Raw genomic sequence first — 27,496 nt, 5'->3', positions numbered from 1 at the left:
ACGGGACAGTCTTTGAAGGTAGTGTCTCTGCGAAGTACCCTGGGGATAGCTCACAATCCTCGAGCTGGAGGGTGTCGTGTCTCTGGGCGATCTCTTGCCGAGTCGTCCTCGAGGGGAGCGCCGCGAGTCACTCAGCAGGCACAGGTAGTCGGAGTTCGGGAGCCGCGAGCTCGTCAGCAGGGCTCGGATGGTTCAATGGCTGGGGGCCGCGAGTCACTCAGCAGGCCCAGGTGGTTCGGAGTTCGGTAGCCGCGACCTCGTCAGCAGGGCTCAGATGGTTCAATGGCTGGAGGACGCGAGTCACTCAGCAGGCCCAGGTGGTTCAGCGTTCGGGAGCCGCGACAGCGTCAGCAGGCTCTGATGGTTCCAGGTCTTCTCTGCCATTCGTTCCTCCGGCACCCCCTATTATACTCCCCCTGCCCTTTGAAGTCCGGAGTCCTCGCAGAGAGGGGCCTTTTGTGACTGAGGGGGGTCCGGCGGGATTTCCTGCCGCTCGTTTCTTTGGTCTTTTCAGGTGGGTCTGGGAGGGTCCCCAGACGCTCGGCGGGCGAGGCGCCTGCTCCCCAGGGGCCTGGTGGCCGATCGAGTCCTCCCGGGGGGAAGGCGATCCGAGGTGTGACTGGGCTGGCGCCTCCTGGTCTGGCTCGGGGGTTCCCGCTCCCTCGGCCGGACATGCGTGGTAGGGTGTCGAGTCTGTCGGGGACTCTGGCCGGCCCTCGGGTCTGTGTGGCTGTGGCGGCCGGAGTTGGCGATGCTGTGTCTTGGGGGTGGTTGCAGGTTGGCGGGATGATCGGGAGGGCAACGCCGTGAGGCCGGTCTCACACGCGTCCCCCCCAGCTGAAAGGCGTGGAGAACTACCCATCCACTGGGGGGTTCTCCTCGCCGAAGCGGAAGAACCAGGACAGGCCGTCGGCGTTGGCATGATCCGTCCCGGGGCGATGCTCTACAGTGAAGTCCATCCCTTGGAGGGAGATGGACCATCGTAATAGCTTGGGGTTCTCCCCCCTCATCTGCATCAGCCACCGCAAGGGCCGGTGGTCCGTCTGTACTCGGAAGTGGGTTCCGAACAAGTAGGGCCGTAGTTTCTTGAGGGCCCAGACTACGGCAAAGGTCTCTCGTTCTATGGTACTCCAACGCTGTTCTCGAGGCAGCAGCCTTCGGCTGATGAAGGCTATGGGCTGATCTATGCCCTTGTCGTTGAACTGCGAGAGGACGGCCCCGATGCCATGTTCGGATGCGTCGGTCTGGACCACAAACTCTCGGGAGTAATCGGGGGCCTTGAGCACTGGGGCGGTGCACATGGCGGTTTTCAAGGCGTCGAACGCCTGTTGGCACGGGGGGGTCCACTGCACCTTCTTCGGGAGCTTTTTGGAGGTCAACTCCGTGAGAGGCCCTGCGAGGCTACCATAGTTTTTAATGAACCGCCGGTAGTATCCTGTGAGGCCCAGGAAGGCCCGGACTTCCGTCTGAGTGGTGGGGGGCTCCCAGGACTTGATGGCGTCGATCTTCGGTTGGAGAGGGGCGACCTGCCCGCTGCCCACCTGATGCCCCAGGTAGACCACGGAGCCTTGCCCGAGCTGGCATTTGCTGGCCTTCACGGTTAGGCCGGCTTGGCGCAGGGCCATCAGTACTTGCCGGAGGTGCTGGAGATGCTCGTGCCATTGAGAGCTGAATACGGCTATGTCGTCAAGGTACGCTGCGCTGAACTCCTCGAGTCCGGCCAGGACCTTGTTCACCAACCGCTGGAACGTGGCCGGGGCATTCTTCATCCCGAACGGCATGACCCTGAAGCGGTAGTGTCCATCTGGTGTGGAGAAGGCGGAGCGTTCTTTTGCTCCCTCCGTGAGCGCAATCTGCCAGTAACCACAAGTCAGGTCGAAGGTGCTGAGGAAACGTGCGGCCCCAAGGCGGTCGATGAGCTCGTCGGCGCGGGGAATAGGGTGAGCGTCCGCTCGGGTGACCGCATTGAGCCCCCGGTAGTCCACACAGAATCTTAGTTCGGGGGCGACCCCAGGGGAAGCCGCTTTCGGGACCAGGACTACCGGGCTGGCCCAGGGGCTGTCGGAGGGTTCGATCACCCCAAGGGTTAGCATCTTCTGTACTTCGGTCTTGATGCAGGTGCGGACCCGGTCAGGCACCCGGTAGGCTCGGTGTCTCACAGGTGGGCTGTCGCCGGTGTCCACGTCGTGGACACACCAGTCGGTGACCCTTGGAATGAGGGAGAAGAGGTCTGCGAATTGTCTGAGCAGCTGGTGGCAGTCGTCGGACTGTTGGGGAGTGAGGGTGGTTGAAAGTTTCACTCCCTCCACGGAACCATCCAGGTCTTTAGCGCACAGGGGGTCGGGCAGGGGTTCAGTGTCTTCTTCCGCCCCATCATCGGTGGCCAGTAGCAAACTTAACTCCGTTCTCACAAAGTGGGGCTTGAGACGATTCACGTGGAGGACCCGGAGGGGGTTCCGTGGGGACTGTACATCGATCAGGTACGTGACCTGACTCTTCTGCTCGATCACCTTGAAGGGACCAGTCCATTTGTCTTGTAGGGCGCAGGGCTTCACCGGGGCCATGACCCAAACCTGCTGGCCCGGCTGGAACTCGACCAGGGTTGCGTTCTGGTCATACCAGCGCTTCATTTCTTCTTGGCTGGCCTCGAGGTTAGCCTCTGCGAGTTCTCTGAACTTCCTGGTCTGGTTGCGGAGCGCCAGGATGTAGCGGAACACATCAGGGGGGGTCCCCCAGGGGGCTTGTCTCCCAGCCCTCTTTGACCAGGCTCAGGGGACCCCGGACGGGGTGTCCGTATAGTAGTTCGAATGGGCTGAACCCCAGAGACTTTTGGGGAACTTCTCGGTACGCGAACAGGAGGCAAGGGAGGAGGACGTCCCATCTTCGGCGCAGGTGCTCCTCGAGGCCCAGGATCATCCCCTTCAGGGTTCGGTTGAAGCGTTCCACCAGGCCGTTGCCCTGGGGGTGGTAGGGGGTCGTGAACTTATATGTGACTCCGCACTGCTGCCACAGGGACTTCATGTAGCGGGATATGAAGTTAGTGCCTCGATCACTCACAACCTCGCGGGGAAATCCGACACGGGAGAAGATCCCCATGAGAGCCCGGCCCACCACGGGAGCCGTCACGGTGCGGAGGGGAATGGCCTCGGGGTAGCGGGTGGCATGGTCCACCAGGACAAGGATGAAGCGGTGGCCCTGGGCGGTCTTCGGATCCAGGGGTCCCACGATGTCGATGCCAACCCGCTCGAACGGGGTACTCACAACGGGAAACGGTTGTAATGGAGCTTTGTGCTTTCCGCCACTTTTCCCACTGCCCTGGCACGTGAGGCAGGATTTACAGTGGACTTCTACATTCGCTCGCATCTTGGGCCAATAGAAGTGGGTAACTAATCGCTGATATGTTTTGTCTTGGCCTAAGTGTCCTGCCAAGGGTACATCGTGGGCCAGGCCCAGGAGGAGGCTTCTGAAGCGCAGGGGTACCACCAGTACTCGGGCTGCGCCTAGCTCGGCTGACTTTTGTTCGCTGTATAGGAGGCCATTGTCCCAATAGACCCAATGGGTTCCGGTCCGGTCACCGGCGGTCTGGGCTTCGGCTTGTTGTCTGAGTCCCACGAGGGAAGGGCAGGTGGCCTGTTCCTGGCAGAACTCTTCACGGGAGGGCCCTCCCTCACAGCGCCATTGGGCCATCTCGGGCAGTTCTCCGAGCTCAGTCAGTGCCTCAGGGGCGGACGGTTCCGGCCCCTCTCCCGGGTTAGTGGCTTCTCCTCCCTCCGAAGGAGGGTTGTCCGGTTCTGGTAGGGCGTCCCGGTTCTCGGGGACAGTGTTCGGGGAGCGGCCCTCGCCGCCCTCGGCGAGAGGCAATCACGCGGTCATGGAGCGTGTGGTGGCGCAGACCCATTCTGGTAGGCCCATCATCTCGAGATGGGCTCTTTGTTCCACTTGCCCCCACGGGGAACTCTCCAGGTCGTTGCCCAGGAGGCAGTCTACGGGCTGTGATGTTCGGACGGCTACCTTCAATTCTCCGGAGACTCCTCCCCACTCGAAAGGCACCAGAGCCATCTGGCAGAGGCTCTCAGAATTGTCGGAGGATATGACCGGACAGAGGGCACCGGTTAGGATCTGGTCTTCTGAGATTAGGCTGCGGTGGACCGCGGTGACACTCGCCCCGGTATCGCGGAGGCCTTCGACTCGGTGGCCGTTGATGGTCACCTGCTGTCGGTACTTCTTTGTGTTGGCGGGCAAGGGTGTCCCGGGGACCATTTCTCGATCACCAAGGGAGACCAGGGCCATGGCCGCTGGTTCCCACTCTTCGGAGTCCTCCATCTCTTCCCCTAGGGCCACGGAGGCCATCTGCCGGGCCGGGGGGTTGGTCGTTGCGGTTCGTTGATACTGGGGACACTGGGGGTCATTGGCGTAGTGTCCGGGCTGTTGGCAGCGGAAGCAGGTGATCCTGGTTCGTGGCCCTAGCCGCCCTGGGGCTCCGGCGCTGGCTGGGGACGGGGCTGGACCTGCCGCTGGTGGGCTGCTGGGAGGGCTGTGCGAGGGCCCCCCTGGGAAGTCTCTCGGTCGGCCGTGGTTTCCTCCGCCCCTCTGGCGGGGGGGTCCTTGACTGTGGCGACCGTAGTCCCCCACGGGGCCTCGGGTGGCCCGGGTGTTCACCCAACGATCAGCCTCAGCGGCCAGCTTTCGAGGGTCGGTGAGCTTACTGTCCAGGAGATGTTGGCGCAGTTCTACAAAGCAATTGGCCGCTAAATGTTCCCAGGCGATCAGATCAAACAGCTCTTCGAAGGTGGAGACCTTGCTGCCCTTGATCCACCCGTCCAAGGCCCGGCTGTAAAAGTTCACGTATTCTACCCATGTGGTGCCCGGTATCTTCTTGCAATCTCGGAACCGTTGCCGGTACATTTCGGGGGTGAGTCCATACCGGCCCACGAGGGCTTCCTTCATGTGGCTGTAGGAGTTCATGACCGTGGAGGGCAGATCCAGCAGGGTATCTCTTCCTTCGCTTAAGAACCGGCCCCATAGGCCAGCCCCCCAGTCCTTCTGCGGGACTCGGTGAGAGGTCATGGCGACTTCGTAGGCCTTAAACCACTGCTGGATATCGTCGTTCTTGTAATACTCTTTTACCACATCCTTGGGGATGTGGACTTTGGCTTCCACGGTGGGAGCGGATGGTAGATTCCCGGAAGGTTGTGACTTTTCGCTTTTAGCCCTCCACTCGATCTCTTTCAGGCTGCGTTCATGTTCCAGCTGGAGTTTTTTTTCGTCGTGCTCTCTTTGGCGTCTCTTTTCCTCGAGTTCCCCTTGTAGCCGTAACTGCTCGACGGCTAACTTTTTCTCGGCCAGTTTTATTTCTCCCTCGATTTTTAGCTTTGCCAGTTCAAGTTCGTGGTTGCGGCTTCTCTCTCGGTCTGCTAGTTCCTCGGGGGACAGGTTCCCCTCTGGCCCATTGTTTCTCACCGGGCTGCTTTGTGGTTCATGGGCAGAGTCTCCTTCCGTTTGGGTCAGGGGCGCCCCCGTCTCGACCCAGGTCTTCAATACTTTCTGGAAGTCTTCTTTTGTGCTTAATCCGGTGGTAGCGATGCCAAGGTCTTTGCAAAATTGTTTTAATTCTCTATGCGTGTAATAGTCCAATTGATCCTCTCGGAACGGTGAGCTTATTTCGGTACCTGCGGCACCCAGGGAGGTTTCTCCTTCCATCTCTGTTTGGTAGTGCGTCAGTTGTTCACTGCACGCTCTCTTTCGGTGTCGGCTCGGATCCCGTCGTCTGCCACCAAATGTTGGAAAGGCGTTCGCCGGAGGGGGGTTCGATACACGTCTTGCCCACCCCTTTGACCCACCTCTCCCGAGTAGGCCGAACCAGGCGCGCACACCCTGAGCTTACACTACGAACAGAGTGACACCACACGTATTCTTTGCAGGACGATAGGTTCTTTTATCGATGGTTTCAAGGGATCTTTATGATCCAAGGTGCAAGCAGTACAGCAGCGGCACAAGGTACTACAAATCGGTGGTAGGGGAATGGGGGTAGCGGGACAGTCTTTGAAGGTAGTGTCTCTGCGAAGTACCCTGCGGATAGCTCACAATCCTCGAGCTGGAGGGTGTCGTGTCTCTGGGCGATCTCTTGCCGAGTCGTCCTCGAGGGGAGCGCCGCGAGTCACTCAGCAGGCACAGGTAGTCGGAGTTCGGGAGCCGCGATCTCGTCAGCAGGGCTCGGATGGTTCAATGGCTGGGGGCCGCGAGTCACTCAGCAGGCCCAGGTGGTTCGGAGTTCGGTAGCCGCGACCTCGTCAGCAGGGCTCAGATGGTTCAATGGCTGGAGGCCGCGAGTCACTCAGCAGGCCCAGGTGGTTCAGCGTTCGGGAGCCGCGACAGCGTCAGCAGGCTCTGATGGTTCCAGGTCTTCTCTGCCATTCGTTCCTCCGGCACCCCCTATTATACTCCCCCTGCCCTTTGAAGTCCGGAGTCCTCGCAGAGAGGGGCCTTTTGTGACTGAGGGGGGTCCGGCGGGATTTCCTGCCGCTCGTTTCTTTGGTCTTTTCTGGTGGGTCTGGGAGGGTCCCCGGACGTTCGGCGGGCGAGGCGCCTGCTCCCCAGGGGCCTGGTGGCCGATCGAGTCCTCCCGGGGGGAAGGCGATCCGAGGTGTGACTGGGCTGGCGCCTCCTGGTCTGGCTCGGGGGTTCCCGCTCCCTCGGCCGGACATGCGTGGTAGGGTGTCGAGTCTGTCGGGGACTCTGGCCGGCCCTCGGGTCTGTGTGGCTGGGGCGGCCGGAGTTGGCGATGCTGTGTCTTGGGGGTGGTTGCAGGTTGGCGGGATGATCGGGAGGGCAACGCCGTGAGGCCGGTCTCACAACTGGTAAAAGTACTCACGTCCAAAGGCCATGAGCACGCAACACCAAGGATCGCCAAGATGACGCTACGACTCCTCGACTACGTGTACGACGTAGAGTACATACCTGGGACCAGGAACAGAGTAGCAGACTATCTAAGCAGAGCCGCAGCAAAGGAATCTGCGGAGACGCAAGATGCAGAAAATTGGGCAGAGTACGCAGTGGCGTTCATGGGCGACCACGAGAAAGCCATCAGCAGGCAGGAGTGGGAAGAAGAGTACGAGTCAGATGAGAAGGTGAAGGCAGTCAAAATATATGTGACGCAAGGATGGCCGGAGAAGAGGTTACTCGGAGAAGAACTGAAACAGTACTGGGAGGTCAGAGAAGAACTGTCGTTGAGGGACGACCCCTGTTTTCTGTTCCGGGGTAACAAAGTAGTACCTCCGCTGGCGTTGAGACCTAGAGTGGTGGCCATCGCCCATGAAGGGCATTTGGGAATCGTGAAGACGAAGGGAAGAGTAAAGGAGGACTATTGGTGGCCAGGATTGGACCTCGCGGTGGAACGACATGTCAGAGCATGTGAACAGTGCAGCAATGCTGACAAGACGCAAAGAGTGCTGCGTCCACCGCTGGGACGCTTTGAATGTCCGGAAAATCTGTGGGAGGAAATCTCAGTAGACGTCCTAGGCCCCATACAAGACACCAGTGGTACCCAGAAGTACCTCACCGTGGTCGTTGACAGGTACTCGAAGTGGCCAGAAGTCCACGTGGATGAGAACGCGGAGACAGACACCATCTTAGGATTCCTCACGGACATATTCATCAGAGAAGGCATCCCCAAAGGGATCCTAAGCGACAACGGCCCACAGTTCACGTCGACCAAATGGGAGGCCTTCATGGACAGAAATGGAATAACGATCAGGCGAACGCCGGTCTACCACCCCGCAGGGAATGGAGCGGTGGAGAGATTCAATAGAGTAATAATGGGGTCGGTGCAAGCGGCCATCAGCCAGGGCACAAGCTGGGAGAAGGAACTTAAGCGACTACTATGGGCATACAGGATAACTCCCGCTTCCACAGGCTACAGCCCGTTCCGAATACTGAGAGGGAGAGAACCTTTCACCAGAGACAACGTAGCCTGGAAGAAGCTCACAGTGCAGAGTCATTGGTCACCGGCTGTGGTGCGCAAGAACTTGGAAAGAGCGCAAGCCGTGTACACAAACTACTACGACTCAAGGCATAACACCAAGGAAGTGGCACTGGAGAGAGGGGAGTGGGTGAGGGTGAAGTTGCCTACGCCCGGGAGGAAGGGGGACAGCAAATTCACGCCCCCATTCCAAGTAGTGGAACCCTACTCCACATCAGCCTTACTGAGCGACGGGAAGATATGGGCCCAAGATCGTATGGCAAGGTGTACCAGGGCCGACGAGACAGAGCTGAGAACGGAACTGAACAGCACGGAAAGGGCCAGGTCCACACCGGCGGCAGAAGGAGAAAGGAGAAGACCAGAAGGAGGAGTAGGAAGTTCCCCTCAGGGGACCTGGAGCCCGAGAGAGGGTGGAGTCAGGACACAAGGACTAAGTGACCAAGAGACAGTGGAAGAGACGGAGTTGGGGGGTCCTGAACTCCGAGAAGCGAGTGGAGCGGTGTTCCCGAGTGGGGTGGACACCACCCCGACCGCGAGCGCAGAAGGCAGGAGATCACGCTGCGGGAGGAGAATAATGCTGCCACGAAGATTCGAAGAGTTCAGCATGGACCACAAGTAAGACTGTTCAAGTGTGAAGGAGGGACTTGGTATGTTGTGTTTATAAAGGAGGGAGATGTGGTGTTGCGGTCTAGTCTGCGGCGCGCACTACGTGCGACGTCAGCGGACTTCCAGCGGCGGCCATTTTAGAATCGGCACTAGCGCGCCGATTCAAACGCGAGAGGAGCTCCGAACCGGCGCTCCTGCTGAGAAGTGGAATTTGGCAATAAATCCCCGTTTCTCCTCAAACACGTGTAGTGTCATCTGTGGGGCGCAATAACTTGGGGAAAGGGCACAACATTACAAGTATCTTAGCAGACATCGATATCTAGAGCCACAGTGTGTGGGTTATAGCTATTTCCTGGTCAGGGGGTAATTAGTCAGATTTTAGGCCTAAACCAGCGCAATTAACAGATGGAAGAAATCTCCGTGCACAGTAAGAGAGCGCATTACAAAAAGATGTGAGGAGACGGCCAGAGAAGGACAGAGCTATAAGGTTACAATAAAAGGCATATTTATACAAAGACAGAACAACACACAATTTTAAATATGCTAGGGGCACTGGTGTTAGTGCCACTCTGGGCTTGAGGTGACGTGACACAGGAGCCTTATGAGGAAGTTGTCTCTTGGCACATAACAAATAAAAGTGAAGGCAGTGGGGGGCGAGCAAAAACTGTCATCATCAGAATCTCTATTTTTAAAGGAAAGCACCCACCAGAATGAAGGCGGCGACTGAAGGGAGGGAGCCTGGGGGTGAAAAACACATGGAGACAGATACTCAGGTGGTGTGTAATTCGTGGTGGAGTGTGCACTTCTAGGCCGAGAAATTGTGGCTCTGCGGGTGGCGCTGAGAGTCCCCTGAACCCTGCTGCTCATCCTGAGACATTGCTGCTGTACTGGTTTGGTCGGGGCATAGAAGCCATTGTCCAAACCAGGAGCCCAGTGCTTGATTTGTAAAATATTAAGTCCAGGTGCTCAAATTTTTGTAGGATGCCACACCCACTTTCCCCTGCTCCACCCACTGACTCCACCCACTTACTCTATTGGCTCCACCTGCATCCTCAACTGGCACCACTGAAAGCCCGATGTAATACCTGATCTGAATTTCAGCAAGGGAGCTTTCCTCAAGTAAGATATTGATACGAGGTCCCACCACCCCTGAGGAAATGTATTTAAAAATGAAATCAAAGGTGCATTTAAAGCACAATTTTGGAGTAAATTGGCTAAAATGATTAACAGGGAACAAGTTCAAACATGTACACCAGGGTGTATGTCTTTATGCCATATAAAACATGGCCACACCATCACCTTTCGCACAAACCACTTAGAACCTTGGTGCGATGCACTTTTATATGATAGAGTGAGCATGCTTGCAAAGGTGAAGAATACAAATAAAATCTCTAGTGCTGCAAAATTTTACACACCAAAAACCTGCTGGATGTGTGTTGCATACAGATATTAGAAACACTTCAATATAAGCCAGTTAAAAAAAATCTGGAGTAGTTTGGAACCTGTAGAAAGTGGAAACATGCAGAAAGAGATTCTAGCTTTTCTCTATCTATGGAGTGCAAAAATATATATTTTCTCTGCTTGTATCTGTAAACTATTAAAATAAAGCAGAAGAAAGAGATAGCAAATGCTGTAATATGCTGATCTAGATGGAATTGTTGCAGCTAAGCAACAATATGTTCATGTCACAACTTAATTTGTGCCTGGGAGAGGTGTGAAGAGGTATGAATGGAAATATAGGCCCTCAGCTTTAGCCCTCTCCTTGTTTGCACCAATGAATAAAAGGGAGAGTAAATGAAAGAAAATAGCAGCCTAGGATCACTCAAATTGGCTAAGTAGGGAGGCCGCAAGTGTTGCCAGGTTTTTAATTTTCACTGCAACTCAGACATTAAGTGGGCATGTTTTTCTGACATCAAAGGGTAACATTTTGTCCTGAAATACAAAAATATAGCAAAGGTGACAAGCAGAATTAATTTTCTTTTTAACGGGCATACGAGTTCTTCATGAAAGGGAGATCCTGAATACTCTGTGGCTGTCTTGCAGCACATGGTACAACTAGGTTAGTGAGCTGTCCTGAATAAAGGCCAATTGGCCCCATAACATGTGCCACTGCTTCCTTTAGCCAGTACAAGGCTTTCAAGAGCAGAGCACGCTACGTTGTGGGACTTATAGTTTCACTTTATAAGATTTCAAGAATGTGTGCTGATGGCAGAAAAACAAGACTACCTGAACATGCTACTCAGGGGCAGCTCCTCCTGTGTCCCCCTCCCACATGCCCTACCCTGGCCAGTACCCTCAGTATGACCTATACCCCCACGACCAACTCACATTACGATCAGGCCCATGCCCCACGTATGCCTTAGATTTGCATGTGGCTCCCTTACACTCCAGTTTGGTGTGCAACCCCCTCGCATAGTTGTCTGGCTTCTGCCCCATCACACTCCAGTCTTGCTTGTAAAACCCCCTTCAGTCAGAGTGTGCTTGTACCTCCTTGGGTCCGAGTCTAGTTTGTGGCCCCTTACGCTATAGCCTGGCATGTGCAACATCCCCATCCTTATGGCCCAGTCTGGCTTGTAGCCTTCAGATACTTTAGTCTGGTGGGTCACTGCTCATTAAAGCTTCCCTTTCTTTGTCAGCTTTCCAATAATAGCTGCTCCCTAAACATCCAACTGACTGAAAACATGCAGTCTCTGCGACCTCAGGGATCTAGGTTGAGAAGATTTAGTTACTCTCACCTGTCCCCATGCAGAAGCAGAAGAGAGGAGTCTTGCACTCTGAAAAAGGCCTACCCTCAAACCGGAGGGAGCACTATTCACAAGTGATAGGGCCATACAACTCCCATTCTAAACAAACCATGATCTGATTATTTCACCAATTAGTGCAGACTCAGCAGAGGTAAAACATGTTTAGGATAGCTCTGCTTGTTAGAAGCTCTTCAATTCCATTGCATTGTGGTAGCTGTAGTTCTTTGCATCACACATTCTTGATCCCTTAATTTGGTTTCTATTGCAATGGACATTGGGACGTGCACTACTGCAGAGCATGCAGTCAATCAATACAATTGTGAAGTGTTTGAGAATGCACTGCTGAACTGCACAACGCTGCTCTCATGTGAGAGCAGCGTCGTGATTGGGTGGGAGGGGAGCAGAGAAGTGCTCAGGCCCATTTTCGTATCCGCCAATTATCTACAAGAACCCACTCTGGTCGGATGGAACTTTTTACTTGCCCAATAGCGTGGAGGGAATGAGCACAATTATCGAAGAATGCTGTCCACAAATTGTCATAATCAAGGACTCGAGACTTAATCTCTTGGCTCTCTGGCTTTTATTATCAACATAAAAATTTGAAGATACAAACTCCTCAATACGAGGCACAACAAGTACATAGTCACTAACACAAATGCTACTCTACGAAGAATCCGCATACGACTAAAAATAACTAAAAGCACAATTTCTAAAAGCATGAGGTAGAAAACTACCAAGCCAATGTCGATATTAGGGACACTGGACCATACCATCTCTGTCCCTGCTCTGTGCTAGATGTCATCCCTACTTAGCAATCCCTTGAGACCCTCAAATCGAAAAAAGGTGTCAGAGTGAAACTTCCTAAGAAGTCTTCACTTGGAGAGCTTGATCTATAAAATGCCCCCTCTAGCTCCTCGCCTAACTCTTCTCTGCTCCTGGGCTGCTCTGTTCTGCCTCCACCCTCGGGGCGCTTTCCCTAATACAGAACCCCAAATCCCAGAACACGCCCTTTTGCACCTCCTCTCCAGCCGGGTCGTCTTTCAGTAATTTTCCATTGAACGCTGTCCAGTTCCATCGTCCATCAGCTTGGCCTTGAGTCCCAGACACCATCCGCACTAGGAGTTACGATTGGCACATTCCAATGCACTCCCATGTCTGGCTTTAACTACATAAGTCAATTCGTGAACAAAGAACTTCTCTACTAACGAAGCAACTGTCCTTGCACCTGGAGTGAGATCATGGAATGCAGACATACTTCACATCTTTTAACTTTGCAATTTACTACAGCCTAAAACCTCTACTGGAATAAATCCTTTCGGCCTATTGCCCTCAGCTAACATAAGAAAATAACAGGCCTTTCTCCTTAACGATATATGTGAATTCTGGCCACTACTTTGGTTACACAAACATGTCTAAATCACACTATTGACATTTACGTCTTCCCTTTCATGTATGCTTTGCGCAATCTGCCTGAACATTTTCTGGGTTACGCGTTAACTTCACAGTGCGTTCCTATAAACTAAACTCTATCCATTTCTCTAAAACATTCACAATATGCTCATACATTGCTAACACGTCTAAACTAAATCGATACCTTATACATTTCTTAAGCGTTTCGCACACAAAATACCTGAGTACACATTTAATTATATACGGGTACCAACTAACAGTGAATATAACGCACCCCTACAATTTTCAACCTTTTAAACGCTACATCAGTTCCCCCCTTTGATGACATCTGTCATCACACCGTTACAATCTCCCGTCTTTAGAACTGATTTAAACAGTGCTTGTCACTACTCTGCCATGTCAAATTCCCTCCATTCTCTTAAGATTCTCATATTGTTGATCCTGAAATTTCACCATTCTCTGCTCATTTGCTCTAAGAGCTCTTTCAACCTTGCCTCCTTGGTACCACTTCCAAGCTTTCACACATCCCCTCAAACAAACCACACAAACCACAGCAATGATAATTGGCTTCAATACCGATCCAAGAAATCCCCTCCCCAAATTTGCAAACCATGTTCCCACTCTACCAAATCCCTGTCCAATCTTTTCCCACACATTCTCTTCCGTCAAATCCATTATTTCCTTGTGCATGGTTGTGATGTTGTCTATATACTTCCCCAACTCCTTAGTATTGTCTGGAATATATGTGCAGCATTCTTGAACCTTCAATAATTTACAGACTCCGCCCTCTTTTGCTAATAACACGTCTAACGCTAGGCGATTCTGCATAACCATATTCCGTATCGACAACATCTCTCCATTCACCAACAACAAGGACCTAGCTGTATTCATTGACAGCTCATCAACTACAGTCGCCAACCTTCTGATCTTCACGTCATTCAGAACCACACCCATACTAGGTATCATTGCTCCATACAGATCACCAATCACTGCGCCTGCATTTACAGTCCTACGTCTTCTAGAATGTTGTCTCGTCTCTAGCAGCTCCAAGTCCTCCGTGTGATAAATCTTCGGGAATATAATAGCCAAATAACATATGCCATACCAATTTGCAGGCAATCTTACATAAGCATTCTTCCCACATACATAATACACTGTCGGAATCACTTGTACGGCACCTTGCATAAAGTCCTTAACAGAAGTCTCCATTGTGAAGGTCTGGGAACAGGTGCTATGTCCTACTGCAACCTTCTCAGTAGCTGATTGAGGACGTCCAATACACAAATTCCCTTTCTGCGCTTCATCTAATGCAATTGGTCCATAGCTTCCCTTGGACTTGTGAGATTTCTCCTCATCAGTCCAATCTACTGAACTACCTCCGGTGTCTCAAGCCTTGGTCAACTTTCTATATCTGTCCTCTACCTGGTCAATGAATTTCTTCTCCGTCTCGGACAATGCACATGTCATGGTTATGCCTGTGAGCATGCGCAGTATCCAACTTCGCAGTTGGTCTAAAATACTTCAGGAGTCTGTCCTCTTTCTTATAATAGTCGTACTTATTTAAATGCTTGATTGCTGGAACTTCAGGAAGTACCGTATCAAAATTTGAAAAGAAATACTCGAACTGCCTCCTGTCGTAAAATAAACTAAGCAACAAACTACAAGAAATCCCATACGTCAATGGGAGATGGTGATACTTGATACCCTCATCTACTGAAGCAGGCAGCTGCATACACACATAGCAATCCTTCACATTCATCGCATCAACATACTCGTACAACAACTTCGCATAAGCATTGAGTTTAAAATCACCCTTCGACAAATCCATGTGGAGCCTACGATCCTCCTTTAACTTTAATGTTTTCTGATCTCAAATGGTAACACCTCCCTGCCCTGGAGTAGTAGGTGTAGGTGTTCCCTGAACCTCCCCCTCCTGTTTGTGGGCCACCATGTATGAACTTATCACTACTGCAAATATAATGGCTATCACTACTCCTACCAATGTGCCTACTATTAACCTAGCCCTACGATGTGTGTTTCCAGGATTCTCCATCTTCGGAATGTACTCAATGTTCAATACAGTCTCTGAAATGGTAAGTCTCTTTCTCATTAATGTCTTTATGAACTTTGGAAGGCCTCCCTGACTTTTCTTCGTTCTACAACGGAAGGTCCCTAATTTTATTCTTCTTCCACTCGGGCCTAGGTATCTTCTTTTTTCTTATTTACAACAATCTTGAATCAGTCCAGAACAACTGCTGGTCCCAATAGTTCTAGGACCCCCTGCAAGATTTCAAGCTTAAGAATGGTCAGTTCTTGTGGAGGTGGTACAACCGTGAACGTCGGGAAATCCAAGGTATCCAAGATCAGACCACGAATGATGCTTAGAAATGGTGGATTCGGGATGTTGATGGTCAGGATTCCATCGATCTCCAATCCTGGAATTCTCAGTAACACTTCCACTCTCGGAAACGGAGCACTGCTGACCAATGTCATTGACCTCAATCTTCCCGTGCTCGGTAAACCTGGCATCAGTCACTGGATATGCCCACTCCGGTGAAGCGTACTTCTGACTTGGCACTCTAGTTCTCTTTGACCTTCTCAGAGTACCTTGAGGATGCTCCTCATCACTCGATTCTGCTTCCGACTCCTCCGAAACTGGTGCGAGATCTGTGCTCGGTGCCAACCTCAGGTTTACCCATTTCTGTCTCGCGGGCCAAACCCTTTCTGCTTCTGTGGCACCTCCGGTCTCTCCCACGATACCCTGTGCACTGATCTCCTCTCCTGCAGCAAGACTCTACTCAGCGCTGCCCACTGCGCCTCTTACTTCTTCCCCTGTTTCTGGTTCAGTGCTTCTCTCACGTTCTCCTTCAGCTTGATTCAGTGCACCACCAGCTGCTTCAGTAACCCTTACAGCTTGACTTACCCTCTCAGATGGCTCTGCCACCTCAGCTGGGTTTTCGTTCTCGAGAGGGGCTGTATCTTCCAAGGGTGCTGGAACTCTACGGGTATGGGAAGCATGCACCCAGTTCGGTAAACCTCCACACTTTACTGCTGTATTCGTGATGAGGATCACTTGATACGGTCCTCGCCACCTAGCATCCAGACAACTCTTCCTCACGTGCTTGCGAACCAGGACCCAATCGCCTGGACATAGGTCGTGGCACAGGTCACTCACAGCTGGAAACGTTGCTGTCTGCACCTGCCGAGACACAGAACGGACCACGTCAGCAAGGCCTTTACAATAGTCCAGGATCATATCATCAGTGATATTTATCAGAGCAGTGGCAGGTATTGCTGGCAAACGCATCGCCCTCCCCATAAGGATCTCATGGGGTGACAATCCAGTCCTTCTATCAGGCACACTTCGGAGGCTCATGAGAACTGGGGGTAATGCGTCAGGCCATTTCAGGGACGTCGACGAACACACTTTCGCCATTCGAGCTTTTAAAGTTCCATTTACTTGTTCCACTATCTCTGAAGCTTCTGGTCTATAGCTGCAATGTAACCTCTGATCTATATTTAGAGCGGCACAAAGCAACTTCATGACTTCACTGTGAAAATGAGTTCCTCTATCTGATTCAAAAGAGGTCGGGAAACCGTACCTCGGAATTAGTTCTCTCAATAATAGTTTTGCTACCGTGAGTGTGTCACATCTGCGTGTAGGGTATGCCTCCACCCACCTGGAAAAGACGCATACTATGACTAATATGTACCTCAACCCATTACACTTCGGCATTTCAATGAAATCCAGCTGCATCCTATTGAAAGGTCCACCTGACCTCCCTATGTGACTCAACGTCACAGCTGTCCTCTTTCCTACATTCATCTGTTGGCAAGTGACACACCTCTGGCACACAGTTTCAGCCACCGCTCGAAACTTCGGGTTGTACCAAGTTTGGCGAAACACTCGCATCATTGCGTCTCTACCAAGATGTACAGCACCATGTATCAACCTCGCCATAGGATTCAACAAACATTCTGGCAACACCGCTCGTCCATCATTCGAAACCCATATATCCACATCTCCTTTCTCACATCTAGCTCGTATCCAGCTGTCTCGTTCCTGATCCGAAACCCCTTACTGAAGCTGTTTCAGTTCCTCCCATGAGTCCGCCATTGCCAACATCTGGTCATACACCGTTTTCTCTTCAGTTTCCACAATGTGGTTCTCCGTGTAATTGCATCCCTGTTCTGCACAAAACCGAGCAACTTCGTCAGCATAATTATTACCCAACGAAACAAAATCATTTCCCTTAGTGTGTGCAGAACATTTAACAACAGCAATTTCATCAGGACCTTGCAATGCTTCAAGCAATTTTCGCACATAGTCACCATTTCTAATGGGTGAACCTGAAGACGTCATGAACCCTCTCTGGGACCATAGCTGTCCAAAGTCATGAACCACACCAAACCCATATTGGCTATCCGTGTAAATTGTTACACGGATCTTATCAGCTGCCACACAGGCACGAGTCAAAGCAATGAGCTCAGCCACCTGCGCGGAGTGTACTCCTTCTAGACAAGCGGCTTCAACCACCCCCGTGATGGTACATACAGCAAACGCTGCTCTCAATCGACCGACACTGTCTCTTAAACATGAACCGTCCACAAAGAAAATCTCATCCGAAACTGGGAGCGGTTCATCAACAATGTCTGGTCTCGGTTTGGTGCATAGTTCAGTCACATCGAGACAGTCATGGTCCTCACAATCTTCATCATCATCTACATTTGGGACAGGTAACAATGTAGCAGGATATAAAACGGCACACCTCTTCAATATCACATTATCGGCTGCAAGGATGACTTGCTCATAACGAGTCAGCCTATTATTCGTGAGGTGCTGTGTTTTAGTCCTAGTCATCAACAGTTCAACGGAATGTGGCACATGTACAGTAAGAGGATGACCCATCACAATGCTCTCACATCTCTCGATGCTGACACCTGTTGCAGAAACGGATCTGAGACATCCGGGCAACGCAGAAGCTACTGGATCTAAAGTAGCTGAAAAATAGGCAACTGGTCTACGGACACCTCCATGATTCTGAGTTAACAATGCTAATGCGCAACCTTCTCTTTCGCAGCAGAATAACTCGAATGCCTTGTTGTAATCTGGCATTCCCAACGCAGGAGCGCTACATAAGGCTTCTCTCAGCCTCAGAAATGATTTCAAGCAGTCGTCGTCCCATGGTACCGGATCACTTACGTCCTTTCGCGTCAGCCGCTGTAAAGGCTTCGCTTCGAAGGAAAAGTTTGGGATCCACTGGCGGCAATAGCCCACCATTCCCAAAAACATTCTAACTTCCCTATGCGTCGAGGGAACTGGCATTCTCAGAATCGCATCAATGCGATCTGGAGACACCTTTCTTTTACCCTTCTCAATTCGGTGCCCCAAATACTGTACCTCAGGTAAACAGTATTGCAGCTTGTTTGGGGACACCTTGTGACCATTTTCTCCCAGGAAATTCAACAACGCAATCGTATCAGTTCTGCAGGCGTCTTCTGTTTCCGACGCAACAAGCAGATCATCAATGTATTGCACTAAAACAGAGTTTTGTGGCAACACGAGACTTTCGAGGTTTTTCTTCAAAAGTTGATTAAAAATCGATGGACTCTCTGTATACCCCTGTGGGATACGACACCACGTTAATACACGGTTCTCTAGTCTAAATGCAAAAAGAAATCTGCTCTCTTCGTGTAAGGGAATCGAAAAAAATGCTTGACACAAGTCAATCACTGTGAACCATTCAGCTTCACATGGGATCTGAAACAGGATCACAGATGGATTCGGTACCACTGGACAACATGGAACAACTATGTCGTTTATTTTTCGCATATCTTGCACTATCCTGAACTTCCCACTTGGTTTCTGCAGTCCCATAATGGGCGAGTTGCATGGGCTACCCATGATTTCCATCAGTATTCCCTGCTTAATCATGGACTCGATCACAGGTTTAATCCCTGCAATCGTCTCAGGAGATAACTTATATTGAGGTGTCCTCGGGAACTCCGCATTTGGCATGATCTGTATCCTCACCGGATCTACTCCCCTGACTAAGCCAATCTCTTCTCCACTTAGGTCCCACACGTCGATGGACACTGAGTCCTCAAATCAAGTGGAAGCTCCTCCACTGTCAAAGCTGGGTACATTTCCACACACACCCGCTGATTCGCAACCTTAAAGGTCGCGTCATCATCCCTTGTCTGTACCTCTACTCCTTTCGGGGTACAGTAAATTGTGCAATTGAGCTTGCACAACAAGTCTCTCCCCAATAAACAAACAGGACTAGAATCGCACACCACGAACTGGTGTCGATCCCTAAAATTTCCTATCCTAACTGGAATCGGTTCTGTCAAAGGGCTAACTAGCCTCTTATTCGCCACCCCAACAACCTGTATACTTTCCCCAGAAAGGGCTACACCCGGAACTACTGTCGATCTTATAGTCGACCTAGTAGCCCCCGTATCGACCAAAAAGGTAGTAGGGTGTCCGTCAAGCTCTGCTTCCACAAAGGGTCCTCTCTGATCTACCTCTAAGATAGCCCTAAGTATGCAGTCATCGTCTTGGCTTAAACTCAACCGGGCCAGCAAATCTGTATCCTTCTCCTCGCTTACTTCAAACATGGGCATCTGCAAATAAGTTCGAGCTCCCTGCTGTATGTTCTGTACCCTAGGTGGCTGGGGAACCTGCACCTGCGGGACGCCTGTCCCCCCTTTCATCATTCTCGGTGTAGTCACCGTCTGTACCTGTTCCGCCCCAGGGACCTGAACTACTCCTCCCTCCGTCTGTGGCTGATTCCAGGGGTTCAGCGGACACTCGCGTCTCCAGTGTCCCACCTGGTGACACTGGTGGCAAGCAGTCGTCCTTTTCAGTATCGCTACATCCATGCCAGTCCTAGGGTCTATAGGCCTTGGCCTCCCCTGCCCCTGTACGGTCGGATTTCCTACTTGATAGTTTCCCTGTCTCCTTACCACTGGTCCCCCATTCGGCGGTCCCTGCGCGGCTTACATCTGAATAAACAACAAATTGTCCTTTAGCTTTTTATGTTTCGATTCAATCTTGTCCGTGCAGTACCTGGCGTACCGTAAGATCTCATCCACGGGCTTATTCTGCCAACAGATCAAATGCTGCTGTATCATGAGACTAACCTCTGGCTTCAAACCCAACACAAACTTAGAAACAAACTGTCCCATATCCTTCGTCTCCAGCTCGTCTAGGCCACTGTACTGCTTAAAAGCCTTTAAGAGTCTCTCATAAAACTCATGTACTGTCTCCTTTGGTTCCTGCACTGTCCTGTCTATTTTCCCCCAATCAATGTCTTGGGGTGAAACCTTCGATTTCAACCAAGTGATTACTTTATCATACAGCCTCATCACCACTGGTGACGGACCATTCGTAATCGAGTTCCTATCAGGCTCATAGTCTGGCCAATCAACAGCAACCTTGCATGCATTCCACAAATCTCCCGGAACCACGATATCAAATAAGGTATTCAGATCGATCCATAATACCTTCGAAATCTTAACAAAGCGCTCAACTTGCTTGTACCACTCTGCAGGCTTCTCCCTGAGCCTGGGAAAATCATTCGTAAATGATGCCAAATCACCCCTACTCCATGGTACATGCACATATCCCCCATTCGCCACTTCCCTCAAAGGGAAGGTCTTTGCCAGTGTCAACCCCCCACCCGGAGTTCCTCCTTCCGCTCCCTTAGAGCTCTTCTTCTTAGACCATTTCTGCTCCCATTTATCAAGCATCAGCCATACTCGCATGGCTAGAATCAGTTCTCTGGTATGTGACCTTAATCCAACAACCCTTTTCTCCTCCAACTCTCGCTCAGTATAATGCATCCTATGACTTCCTTGCAACGTCCAAGTCTTGGATAAATCCACCTCATATTCCTTCGCCAATCCCCTTAATTTCTCGTGTGCAATTCGTGCTTTACGAGTCACATCTTTCGCTACGAAGAACAGCTCATCCGGGTTGTATGTTACTATTCTCTCAAGAGGTAGACTTCCATATATTATTTCATCTACCTCTGCCTTGAGCCTTACTATATCTATCATCCCTGCTTTCAAGGCTCCTCTCAACACCTGACAACTTGCTCCATGTCTCTCATCATATTCACATTCTGGTTCCTTCTCTCTACTCTCTTCTGGTGCTTCCATAAGAGCAGAACGACTCATGAAATTAGCCCGATCTCTCTCCGATTGCACCACATTTGGGTTCTGATGCCTCTCTGATGGTACCCACGACCTTAAATCTGATTTCGACTCCATCCTATTTCTCGGCCTCACTGGTCTCTGTTCCTCTTCGCCCCTAGATGTATCTGACACCGCTACCAATGGTGTACTCCATTGTACAGGGCTTGGAGGTCGGGCCGTTGCGCCCTCCGACCCACTTTCCTCGCTTTCCCTCCTCGTTTTTTCAGCTACCCGTTTGGACCTCTCCATTTCCTCCGATTCTGGACTATAAATCGACACAATTGGTCCAATGGTAACCGGTACCCTCAGAGCATCCGGTAACCTCATCTCTCTCTCGATCCTCCCACTAGCCTCGGACTGACTCCGCGAACTCCCTGTTCCAAACGAGACCATCCCTTCTACTCGAGTCTCGAGTTGAATTGTTACCCTTCTAGTTTCCCCTCTCTCACCCCACCTGTCCTCTGACTCTTCTGGGTTGTAAGGAGGTGGTCTCTCCTCCAACATTCTTTCCAATACTCCATCATCAGAATCACTTTCCTCCTCCTGTGCCTTCACATGCCTTATCCCCGTCGAGTCTATTAATAAGGGATACAGTTTCTCTTCCTCAATTGCCTGCACTCTCCATCTTTTCCCCGCTGCATCCCACTTGGCATCCTGGAATGCCCTGATCGATTTTCTCACCCTTTCCTGATTCCTTCCCTTTTCTTTATCATGCGCTGCTCTAATCCACGCATGTAGTGCTTCGAACTGTGTTGGCCTTGGCAAGGGTCTTAAAGACGCCATCACAGACTTCAGCTGATACAGCACCGCTAGTCTGAATGAGCCATACCTCGGGAAAGCTAGTTTCCCTACTCTTTGTGTAATCTTATGCCAATTCTCGATCCAAACTATGGTATGTAATCCCACATTCTTTGCCATATAATGTGCTGGGGTATCCTCGGGAGGGGCTTCTTCTCCCTTCCGAGTAACCACATGCTTGTCGCCTCTACACAATTCTCGCAAAACCCTAAGACACTTCATGACGAACAAGTTCGATCTCGCGCTCTGTTTACTTCTTGCTCTTAACTCCTCCAATAACAGCGCGACTCACACCAACCGGCCTATCACAGCGCGACACCCTCTGACGTCACCTTCCTTCATTCGCAGCAGCTCCCTACACCAGACACGTCTCACGCCTACTCTCGTCCCATTCGTACACTGAAATAACCGATTAAGTTACTTCTCTGGCTGTCCGTCCACAGCCTCTGACTGTTCGTTCACAGTCTCTCGACCTTGCTGACCTCGATTGGCGACCGTCTGCCCCCGTCCGGCCAGACAGATCGCCACTGATAGGTTACTAACACTCCGATCCACACGCCACAACCCACGACCAGCGTTAAGTTGCCATACGCACACACGTTCGCTCCCCCTATCTCGGTCCAGGTGATCGATGGTACCTCACGATCTCCTTTGGGTGGTCAACAAAATCTATCTCAGTTGTCTTCTACACCACAACTCCCGGGCTGCGCGCGCTCACAGCCTGATCTCACAATCACTCAACATACACACCAACTCCGCAAGACATCACACAACAAATCAACACCGCAATCTACAACATCTCGTTTTGTTCATACTCACTCCTGGAACTGCTGCTTCCTGCCGCACTGCTACTCGCCGTCGATGTTCATCTGCCGCCGTCGTCTCCCGCTCACCATCTGATGATTCACCATCACTTATCGTCTATGGGCCTCAAGGATCACTTATCCTTATCTAATCTAATCGTCCCCCGCTATCGGAAGTAACCATCCTCTGCTACCAACTGCTCAGGCCCATTTTCGTATCCGCCAATTATCTACAAGAACCCACTCTGGTCGGATGGAACTTTTTACTTGCCCAATAGCGTGGAGGGAATGAACACAATTATCGAAGAATGCTGTCCACAAATTGTCATAATCAAGGACTCGAGACTTAATCTCTTGGCTCTCTGGCTTTTATTATCAACATAAAAATTTGAAGATACAAACTCCTCAATACGAGGCACAACAAGTACATAGTCACTAACACAAATGCTACTCTACGAAGAATCCGCATACGACTAAAAATAACTAAAAGCACAATTTCTAAAAGCATGAGGTAGAAAACTACCAAGCCAATGTCGATATTAGGGACACTGGACCATACCATCTCTGTCCCTGCTCTGTGCTAGATGTCATCCCTACTTAGCAATCCCTTGAGACCCTCAAATCGAGAAAAGGTGTCAGAGTGAAACTTCCTAAGAAGTCTTTACTTGGAGAGCTTGATCTATAAAATGCCCCCTCTAGCTCCTCGCCTAACTCTTCTCTGCTCTGGGCTGCTCTGTTCTGCCTCCACCCTCGGGGCGCTTTCCCTAATACAGAACCCCAAATCCCAGAACACACCCTTTTGCACCTCCTCTCCAGCCGGGTCGTCTTTCAGTAATTTTCCATTGAACGCTGTCCAGTTCCATCATCCATCAGCTTGGCCTTGAGTCCCAGACACCATCCGCACTAGGAGTTACGATTGGCACATTCCAATGCACTCCCATGTCTGGCTTTAACTACATAAGTCAATTCGTGAACAAAGAACTTCTCTACTAACGAAGCAACTGTCCTTGCACCTGGAGTGAGATCATGGAATGCAGACATACTTCACATCTTTTAACTTTGCAATTTACTACAGCCTAAAACCTCTACTGGAATAAATCCTTTCGGCCTATTGCCCTCAGCTAACATAAGAAAATAACAGGCCTTTCTCCTTAACGATATATGTGAATTCTGGCCACTACTTTGGTTACACAAACATGTCTAAATCACACTATTGACGTTTACGTCTTCCCTTTCATGTATGCTTTGCGCAATCTGCCTGAACATTTTCTGGGTTACGCGTTAACTTCACAGTGCGTTCCTATAAACTAAATCTATGCATTTCTCTAAAACATTCACAATATGCTCATACATTGCTAACACTTCTAAACTAAATCGATACCTTATACATTTCTTAAGCGTTTCGCACACAAAATACCTGAGTACACATTTAATTATATACGGGTGCCAACTAACAGTGAATATAACGCACCCCTACAATTTTCAACCTTTTAAACGCTACATCAGAAGCATTGAGGCGGCGGCCGGCAGCAGCAGTTGAAGGTAAATTATTTTAGTTGTTTTATTTTTTAATAATTTAGACCCGGCCCTGAAAATAAGTGCCGTTGCTGGGCACCAGAAAGCACCGGCACAAATTAAGCACTGCAGGAGCCATCTCCTCTTGCAGTCTACGTGCCTGAAGCTTGCAAGATGCAAAACAAGCGTTCGCCAGGCAGCCGCTGTTTATTTTTGCATCACGGATGCAAAAATAAACTCGCTGCGCCATGGATCGCAGGGCTTGTTTACATAACACGCCTGTGCGATAAGAAACTGCTTCACGACAGCCATGAAGCAGGAGAGCCAGTCCGGTTGGGCCGGACAAAAAAGCGAAAGGGAGGCAACCCAGAAAGCTCATTTCCAATGGCAGGCCACCGTTTACCATAAACGGTGACGCCAGCCAATGGAAATGAGGGCCGGGGCTTAAAGCCCTTTTCTGAAAGTCCTCTCCTACAAAATCTCTCGCTGAGGCGGAGCAGCGCTTTGCACTGCAACGCCCACGCAAGACCTAAAAAGAGCTATGGGACAGGATGGAAAAGAGAATATTAGCATGGCGTGCAGCTGGAGTGCACAAGAAACGTGCTGTGATCTTTCAATGAAAGGCACAATGTATTGTTTACTTGAAAAGTGGTGGCTTTGAAACGGAATTTATGCAAAGAGGGGAGAGGGAGTGAGTCACTCAGCAATGCAATGCAATATGGGGCACCATGAGGGTGAAGCCTGCCCTGTGGCATCCCTCGTGTTGTTGTGGTCCTTATTTGTATGGTGTGAGAAAGGGGATTATTAGTTGGAGTGGTTGGTAGTCTATCCAAATAAAAAAATGGCCCTGTTCTCATTAGGTTCAGTAAAAGTTTCAGAAATGTAAACCTGAGCCTAACTCCATGTAGCTATAGCACAGAGCAAATATGTGTAGAGCATTCAGAAGTACCAAGGCAGTTGAAAAGTCAAAAACACAATACAATAACAATTCAGCTCCAATTTATAAAACTTGAGAATATTTTCATGATCAAAAAGACACCAAAACAACAAAAATCCTTTAAGGGATATAAATAACACCTAAAAGAGCAAAGCGCCAACCGCACACACCTGATCATGCTTCACTGGGATGGGGTAAGGTTCAAAGCCAGCCACAATGAAGCAAGGGTCAAATATACAGACCAGGTTCGTCCCAGTTGGAGCAGTCTGTGGCTGAGATGAGTTCCACGTGGCCGGATAGCCATCGAACGAAGTTACAAAGAAGCAGTTGACATTTGGAAAGAAAGCTTTGAGCAGAAGAAATTTTTAATTTGTGGCCAAGGAAGGTTCGTCACCTGCCGGATACTTGTAGCGCTTTCGCCCATTGAAGATTTCTACACTCAGACTTAGTCACATTTTTGGAGCACAGATTCCTCCAGTGGGGCAAAGCTGGAAGCTTTCACCCAAGAGGGCTTCACAAGGCAAGATTTATTTTCCGCAATGTCCAGCTGAACAGGATTTACTGCTGCAGAAAAGCTCAGAGCAAGAGTAACCTGAATCCTTGGCTACGTACCTTCGTCAGATTGACTTGGCTGGTTTGTCCTGATTGTTTGTCGGTTCGTTCCCCAGACAAAAAGTTTAGAAAGCGTTTCTATGTCCCACAATTTGGAGCTAGGCAGGAGTAATGCACCCTGACATATATCTAAGGGCCCGAGGACCATAGGAACACCACTTAAATGCCAGGACTCACTCCAGTAGAAGCCACAGTAGGGTCCAGGATAGGTCCAATTGGAACTGTTCAGCTAAGGTCTTCAGGATGGGGGCTTCTTGCAGCTTCTGTATCCCTGCAGCTTAACTGGAGGTCAATGTCTTGGTCTTGGTCCTGGGGAAAAGCAAGAGCAGGTCCAGCCCTTAGGGTTCTCCTTACAGATCACAACAGCAGGTGCAGTCCTTCTTTTGTCTTCCACAGGTCTAGAAGTGTTCTGAAGAGGGCACTGGGGGTGCCACATTTATTCCCATTGCCAGCCTGTGGGCAGGGGAAACTCCTGCCACTCCCTACCCAATGGGCTAAAAAGTTCTAGTGGTGGCCCTATCCACTTTTAGGGCCTTTCCTAAATTTCTTTCTGTAACCTACCTATCCCACAGTGCCCCAGTTGACCTAAAACCAACATGGCAGAACCTTTCCTCCCCTGTGCAGAACTTACTTTCTGTGCCCATCTAGAGGCGTGACTATGATAGTGGGCAAACATTCCCTTGGAGTCACTCAAAACTGGTTCTTGGGGCAGCTTCTCTCCCACTGAGATTGATGCCTTGCTGGCTAGCATGACAATAGTAGGAGCATGCTCAGGTGTGAGATACATATGCCTATGACAGGGAGGGTATCCTTTGAAGTAAATGAAATTCCTGGACACAGCTCAGATGGCCTTCCTGTTAGGCGATGGTCAACTATTCTCCCTCTGTCTCCGCTCTGGGAGACACTTCACACCTAATCAAGGAGCCATTCAGCTCCTGGGTGACACCGAACACTGTAAGAAAGACATTTGTCTAAGGCAGGAAAATTAAAACCTTCTAACAATGTAATTTTCAAAATAGTAATGTAAATTCCGAAGGTCAGTCAGTTGTATTTTAAATTACTAAAAAAAGGAAACATTGGATCATTTTTCTAGCTACTCTCAAACTGAAGTCAAGCATTATACGGTGTTATAATGTAACCCAGTGCTTTTCTATGGAAAAGCTACCAAGACATGTATAACATATAATATACATGTACAACTTTCTAATTAGCATGCTCTCTGCCCTGTGGGTCTTTAGGGCCAATTTTAGTGGTGACTTATCAGTATTAAAAAGCATGCTTTAAGCCTGACAAGAAGTTTATTTTACAAGTTTGAATTGGTAGTTTTAACACACTGCATATCCAGGCTGCATGGGCAGGCCTGGAGACATGATTTGCATTGTCACTTTAGTGGTGGAGCAATATTTGCTGCAGTCCACTAGTGATATTTAACTTACAGGCCCTGGGTACACTTTTGTACCATAAACTAGGATCCAATAGGTAAGTTAAATATGCCAATCAGGAGTGTAAACAATTTGACATGTTTTAGGGGTCACAGCTATGGCTCTGGGGTCTGGTTAGCAGTGTTCCAATGAACATGAAGAAAAATGTTGCTGGCAGGCTTTGCAAGGCTCGGTCCCTTGTCCTGCAATTTTATTTTACAAAAACATAAGGGGGCAGGGCAGGGCAGGGAAAAGTAATCAGGCATCACGCTCCCCTCCCTAAGCCTGTTGTGGCGCCATGGATACCATCCTCCTGCTAAAATGTTATCTATAGGGTAGAGGGCCACACAGCTCCCCTCCTGAGCCCAAATGGGCCCTTAAGCCAAACAATAAGTAGAGGGGAGGGTGGAGGGCGGGACATGGCCCACTCCCCGATCCTTACAAGGCCCCAGGGACCGCATTCCCTAGGG

Source organism: Triturus cristatus, chromosome 4_1 (genome assembly GCF_964204655.1).
Source record: "Triturus cristatus chromosome 4_1, aTriCri1.1, whole genome shotgun sequence".
NCBI classification, from domain to species: Eukaryota; Metazoa; Chordata; class Amphibia; order Caudata; family Salamandridae; genus Triturus; species Triturus cristatus.
The sequence above is the reverse complement of the archived record's forward strand: the minus strand, read 5'-3'. Positions refer to the sequence as shown.